The following is a 7,279-nucleotide window of genomic DNA, read 5'->3' as shown; positions in this document are numbered from 1 at the left end:
TAAATAAGGAGTCCTGATGGCATAGTGGGTTAAGTGTTTGACTGCTAAGCACAAGGTCAGCTATTCAAGCCCACCTGCCACTCTGCAAGAGGCAGCTGAGACTCTCTGCTCCCATAAAGATTGGCAGCCCCCAAACCCCCAGGAGAAGTTCTACTTTGCTATATAGGGTAGATGTGAGTTGTCATCCACAGCCCGGTAGTGACTTTGGTACCATAAAGGGACTTCCATATGTTCTGAAACCCAAAATGGGTCTGGCAGTTTGTCAGCGTTCAAGCTCCTTTATTAAAACTAAACTGTTACAGTCTCGTTATACGGTGGCACAACTCTACCCGTGCACAGAAACACTTACAAGTTAGATTTTTTTTCCTATCAAGAAGGTTGGAGCCAACCTCACCTGTGAAACATTGAGTGTAATTTGCCCATTAACGTCTCTGTATTAAAATGTGCTCTGAGAGATTTACTGCATAAAGATGGGACATTTAGATCTTTAAAATATTTATGAAAATTGCTATGAAGTCTTACATGTGTGACATGCTAAATTGCCATCACACCTTCCATATGTGTGCCGCTTCTATTTTCTTTTTTATTTTCCACTCTGCTCAAGCTGTGTTCTGGCTTTGAAGTGTTCGACTTACATTGTGGTCTCTGGATAGACTTATATTGTGGTCTCTGTATATCTTTTTTTGGGGGGGGGAGGGAGTTAATGACATAGTAGCACTTAGTCTTCTGGGGGGATACAAAGGGCAATCTTGAGTGCAGGCGGCAGAAGGAGGAAGAAGAAGGGATAAACCTAGGGGGAGAACTAGCTGTCCTTGTCACAGTGCATAGCCTGAGGAGAAGGTTCCAGATGCGGGCTGACTCCCATCGGCTCCTCCTCGCGGCAGGCTGGCAGAGGTGGGTGGGGCTCTGACGCCCAGCTGGGGGGCTTGAGGTCCTCCTCCTCAGAGCTCCGGCGGTAACAGGAACACACCTCCCTTGAGGTTTCCATGAAGGAGAACATGAGCTGGATTATCAAGGCCAGCCACGCCATCCCGAAGAGGATCCACAGCGACACCATGTTCTTGTACCACACCGGGTACTTCCGGGAGGGGTCCATCCCAATCATGTAGTCGCCGAAGCCCACGGTGCTGAGGGTGATGAAGGTGAAGTAGAAGCCCTCCATGTAGTTCCAGCCCTCCATGGAGGAGAAGAGCAGCGGGGGCAGCAGGAAGAGCAGGAGGCCCGCCAGGAGGGCGCTGCAGCCCGCCAGCCAGGGCGCCTGGCCCGGGTCCTGCAAGGCGCGGCCCAGCTTGTGGGCGAAGTGGTGCATGCCCCTCAGCAAGAGGTGGCCCAGGCGGTTGAGTACCACGAGGTTGAGCGGGATCCCCACCAGAGCGAAGAAGATGCAGAAGAGGCGGGCGGCCAGCGTGTGGGGGCTCAGGTTGCCATAGCCGATGGTGGTGATAGTGGACGCGGAGGAGAAGAAGGAGCCCACCAGCTCCCAGCGTTCCATGCTGGTGATGTTGCCTATGACCAGGGACCCGCTTTTGTGCGCTTGGACGATGCCCTGGATCGTGGAGTCCAGCGCCGGGCTGTCCAGACACGTGAAGTTCCGCAGCAGTGCCCACTTGTCGCTCTGGAAACTGCGCCTGGAGCCCCACACCAGGGAGCCCTCCAGCGTCCACAACACGCCGGTGCCCAGCGCCAGGTAGGCCGGGTAGACGAGGAGCAGGAACAACGAGCCTGGCACCCAGGAGGCACAGCCCCGAGCCCCGCCTGCAGGCGTGGGGTGCGCTCTCGGTCTCTGTATGTGTTGCACAGCCTCTTACACCGAAAAGAAAAACTTGTTGTCATCTATTTGCTCTCACTCATAGCGATCCTACAGGACAGAGAAGAACTACCCCGTTGAGTTTCCAACCCTTTAAATAAATATTTTCAAGGCTGCAGAGTGACTAGTGGTTTCAAACCGCTGACTTTAAGATTGGCAGTTCAATGTGTAACCAACTCCTCCCCATTGGAACCTTAAGCAGTTTCCTTTAGACATCCCTTAATACTAAATGCTTTTCCAAACAGCTCTCAACTTTTTGCTTTATTCTGTAATTTGGGGGCCTGAATTCATCTGACATTTTAAACTAGGATGATAAATTAACAAATGAACATAACTTACAAGCTAAAAATAGAGTGGAACATCTTATCTGAAACACTAGAGCGATGTGGTGTAACCCATGCGATTTTCTGAACCAACACGCTCAAGAGCCCCAGGAGCAGGCCTACAGACCAAGGCACCGAGAAAAATAATTTGGGGGGGGGGTTTGGATTATATCATTGACTGTCTTGCTTTTGATGATATGCTTCTAGTCCAAGGATTCTGCCCCCCTCCACACACCAGAAGAGGCATTGAACATGAAACCCTGCGGCTGAAGAGCAATTTAAGAGTGGGGAAAAAAATGAACGAAAAAAAGAAACTCTAGACCTCATCATGTTCAAACCACTCAAATTTATCCACATTTTTCTAAAACCACTGTTAAATTATTTGTCCTTTTGGTTGTGGTATAACATGCAACATTGTTGAGAAGCAGAGAAGTCATCAAGTCGGATGTTCGGTTACATATTGAAATGTGATATACGAAATGAAATTCATTGTTCTTTTGGAGGCGCATTTGGTTCCATCCCTGGTTTGTATATTCATCTCTTCCTATTTAAGCCTAGAAAGAGCCGCTGGCCACATGCCTGGCTGCCAACGAGTGAGGTGGTTGGTGTGAGTCCGGCATCTTTGGATCAAGAGAGAGATGCGCGTCTGGTTCCATCCAGATCACAGCCTTGAGAACCCCACGGGGCAGCTCAACTCTGTTCTGTAGTGTTTCCGTGCGTTGGCACTGACTTGACTACGATGGGTTTGGACTTAAGTCTAAACTGTTCACGTTTCTTCGTAACTTTCTGCTTATGAGTGTCTTTGGGAGCCAAACCATCTAGGAAGTGGTTTCTCTTAAGCAAGAGCTTCATATTAAGTTTTCTTGGCAAAAGGGAAGAAAGTGTTTCAAAGGGCCATAATTTTAGCATGATCTTTAGATAATAATAGAGTTGTGGGAATTTAGGACATTGACCCCATTTAAGCCAACCCTCTTCTTTTACATAAGATCAAATAACTTACACTTGAATCACGTTTTCCAGTCACAAAGGGCTTTCTCATCGATGACAGATAGCATTTGTCTTCCCAACTACTCTCTAGACATCAGTTCTCAACCTGTGGGTCGAGACCCCAATTTAAACTGGAGGAACAAAAGGAAAAAAAAAAAACTTCAAGCCTTGAGTTGCAATACTGAAAGATTCTGTGGGCGAAATATTGAATAATGGGAGTATCCAAAGAAAATGGAAAGAATATACCGTACCAGAAAGAACTCGTGGACATTCAACCATCCCAGAAGGGAGCTGTCGAGTTGGCCCCTAACACGTACACAAAGGCAGTAAATGTTGCCCAACTCTCGGCTGGGGATTAGCACATTGTCCATCATCGGGTTCTACATGGGCTGATTTTCAGGAAGCCGATCACCAGACCTTCCTTCCTAGTCTGTCTGAGTCTGGAAGCTCTGCTGAAACTTGTCCAGCATCACAGCAACACACAAGATGTGCCTTGGCCTGCAATCGAACCCAAGTCTCTTCCATGGGAGACAAGAATTCTGCGCTGAACCAACCACCCCTACCCTGGCTAGCCCCATTATTACTGAGTTAGTACTCAGCTATCGGGAAACACACAAAATGGGCCGTGATCAGACACTAAACACAGCCTGTTTTCTTTCAGAGGGAAATGCTTTGCTTTCCCGAATCAAGGCTCACAGTGTCCGTTTGTTGAAAATGTGTTCTTTGAAAAGGGAGCTATCATCCCTTGGACCTTTCAGCCCAAAGTGTGTGCTTCAGTCTGTTGTTCTGGAGGTTCAGCAGTTGGACACTCAGTGACCGACTGACAAGTGGGCAGTCGAAACCCACCGGCTGTGCCGCGGGAGAAAGTTGGGGCAGTCTATTTCCATAAAGATATGGTCTTGGAAACCACATGGGCAGGTGCTATGAGTCAGAATTGACTGGACTATAACGGATTTGTTTTCTTTAGGCTTTTTCAGTGACTTGCCCCACATAAAGCATCACTCCCTGAAAAGCACAGTGAGGACGCGGACGCCCCTCAAGGAGATGCACAGACACAGCGGCTCCACTGGCGGGCTGCCCCAGAACAGCAATTGTGAGGATGACAGGGGGCCCAGCAGTGTTTTGTTCTTTTCTACATACGTCGCTGTGGGTCAGAAGTGACTTGGGGGCGCCTCACAAAAGTAATCACAAGCATCGTTATAATAGACCATAGGTTGGGGAAAAGGTTGTCCGCCCCTCGTGGTAGGTCATTTCTTTCAAATAAAGTATTTCAAATTGCATCGTAACAAGGTTTTGACAAGACCTTGAGATGCAATGAACTTGCCTTTTATCTGCTATCAGAGATATTCTCCCCAGGTATAGCCCTAGGTAGCTCATGCTCAGAACCTGTGCACCTCAGTCCTTGGCGACAGTGTGGGCAACCCTTATATACTTGTCAGCATCTGTACATATGCGGCATAGAAACAACATGCTCTGCCGGCTGCAAGGCTGCACAAGTTAACTGAACATGAATGACCTCAACTCTGTTCTACAATGTGGGTGATTTAACACCAACAAACCTCACGGCCATGGAGTCAATTCAGACAAATAGCAACCCGACAGGACAGAGTAGAAGTGCTCCTGTGGGTTTCGAAGACCCGGAATCTTTATGGGAGGCTCTCATGGAGCCTCTGGCGGTTTCAAACTGCTTACCTTGTAACCCATTGTGCCACAAGCCATGACTGGTCATGGGCCCCCTCTGAGTCTGGGGAATCCAAACTGGAAAAATAAAATAAAGAAACATGGCAGGAAGAGTTCAGAAGACACGGTCCTAATGGAAAAGAACCTTCCTTTGCAGCAGCGGCGGACAGTGTTTACCAGGCGGTTGTTAGCCAAGATGGCTGTAACTCATGGACACCTCGTGTACATCGCTGTTACGCCTCATCCAGTTACTTGCTGCGAGTACAGAGAGAGCCTATGTACAACACAGCGACCCATCCATCCTCACAGTGGCTGTGATATGGAGTAACTGTAGAGTCACTGTGTCAGTCTATCTCAATAGAGACCTCTCGCTTTTTAGTTGACCCTCTTACTTTACCAAGCATGATGTTCTTCTCTAGAGACTGGCCTTCCCTGATAACATGTCCAAAGTATGTGAGAGAAAGTCTCACCATCCTTGCTTCTGAGGACCATTCTGGCTATAATTTTCCCAGGACAGATTCATTCATTCATCTGGTAGTCCATGGCATATTCAATATTCTTCATGGACACCAGAAGTCAGAGACATCAATTGTTCTTCAACTTACCTTACCCATTGTCCAGTTCTTGCACCCACAGGAGGCCATCAAAACACCGTGATTTGCTTCAGGCGTGCCTTAGTCCTCAGAGTTATACCTTTGCTTCTGAGAAATTTAAAGCAGTTTTTTGGCAGCATATTTGCCCAATGCAATACGTTGTTTAATTTCCTTTAACTGCAGCTTCTATGGATATCATCTTCTATCAGAGATATTAAAGGAGATAAAAAGGGAAAGTAAATAAATATGTGAGAAAATTGCAGTTAGTAATGTGTGCTGTGAGAAAACAATCAGAGAAAGTGGTAGAGCAGAATTAGGGGCGAGCATCAGGGGTGGGGTGGTTTCACTCCGAGTGGCCCAAGAACGAGAAACTTGGACTGAGAACTGAAGCAGGGGAATGATGAATGCCTGTGTGTTTGTCTTCTAGGGCTGCCAGAGCAAAGGACCACAAACTGGGTCGTTGAAAATCACACACATTTATTGTCTGGGAGCTACAAAGTCTGAGATGAATGCGCCTGCAGGGCCATGCTCTCTCCGAAGGCTCTTGGAGAATCTTTCCTTGACTTATGACCCCTCATGGTTCTTGCCATTCCTTAACTTGCTGCTGCGTCATTGACATCTTTTTCTGTCCTCACTTAACCATCTTCCCTTTTGTATGTATCTCTTGTGTCTCGTATTTAACAAGGATACCACTCACCTTCACTCTAGACCTACCTTACTCCAACATGACCTATTCACTCAATGGTTCAGATCTTCAAAGACCCAGACAAAGTCACATTCACAGGTATGAGGAAGTAGAACTTCAGCATTGACTGACAGAATCCACAGTACTGGGAATTGCTACTCCAGCTCGATGGGCAGTTGTTAAGGGCCATCGAGTCAGTCCTGACCCATCGCGACCCATCCCAACAGAATGAAACACCGCCTGGCCCTGCACCATCCTCACAAGTGCAGAGAAAACAGCAAGGGACAACTCCTTGAGGATGAAAGAGGCTTAGCATGATCCAGGAAGAACAAGAAGACATCTCTGGCTCCAGCACATGGACCTAGCAGGTGTGAGATGAGGTGGAGGGATAGTTGAGGGCACACCTGGGATGCACTAAGTAGTTTGGATTTAGCACTGAGCCTGATAGTAAGCCACTAAAGAATTTGAAGCAGCAGGAATTGACATGTGGCAATTGAAGAGCACTATGCCTTTGGTGGCTGGACAGGGAAGAAGCGTGCGGAGTGATGGCAGAAAGGGGAGCAAAGGCAGGCCCTGCAGTGTTCCAGCAGAGAGCAGAATCAATAAGGACCAGAGTGGTGGTGGTGGAATTGCAGTAGACTTTCTTGGGAGCCAGCTGCCTGGCCAGTAGAATCTGCTCCACACCAAAGCCATTAGCCTATTTGAGTCTACTCTTTAAATTTGAATGGCAATGACTTTCTTTGAACTTTCCAGACACTGTATCATGCTGTGCTGCTTGTCTAAAAGAGATTGGCTCGTGTTTGTGAAGAGAAGCCATTAGTGAAGTACAGCTACAGATGGGGTACCTCTCTAGGGAGGGTAATTCTAATAACCCAAGGGGGAAAGGAGTGAGACATGGCAGGGCCTCCAGCAACAGAGCCACAATGTGAGGCTCTGAGCTCAGGTGTAGATCGGATTCATTGTGGGAGCGCCTACCCAGTGGTCTGTGTGGCAGGATAATGTCAGGCTCTGGAGAAATAGGTGATTTGAACTTGCCTGGAAGTGACGGCCCCATGAATGGCATCTTGAGTTTTCTTTATATCAGTCTCTCCTATGCGCATCACCACAGAACAGTGCACCATGGGCTTATCAATAGCTGAGGACCTCTGGGTGGCCTTGAACCTCCAACCTTTCAGTTAGCAGCCAAGTATCCTACCTATTTCTA

At 47.8% G+C, this 7,279-nt stretch overlaps 1 pseudogene; it reads right to left on the bottom strand.

Moving 5' to 3' along the window:
* Positions 1-802: 802 nt before the first annotated feature.
* LOC142439939 (potassium channel subfamily K member 17 pseudogene) lies at positions 803-4,821 on the bottom strand (annotated as a pseudogene).
* Between the last annotated feature and the right edge of the window lie 2,458 nt (positions 4,822-7,279).

The sequence above is a fragment of the Tenrec ecaudatus genome, chromosome 2, assembly GCF_050624435.1.
Source record: "Tenrec ecaudatus isolate mTenEca1 chromosome 2, mTenEca1.hap1, whole genome shotgun sequence".
NCBI classification, from domain to species: domain Eukaryota; kingdom Metazoa; phylum Chordata; class Mammalia; order Afrosoricida; family Tenrecidae; genus Tenrec; species Tenrec ecaudatus.
Note: the sequence above shows the minus strand (reverse complement) of the source record. Positions and strands in the feature narration are given on the sequence as shown.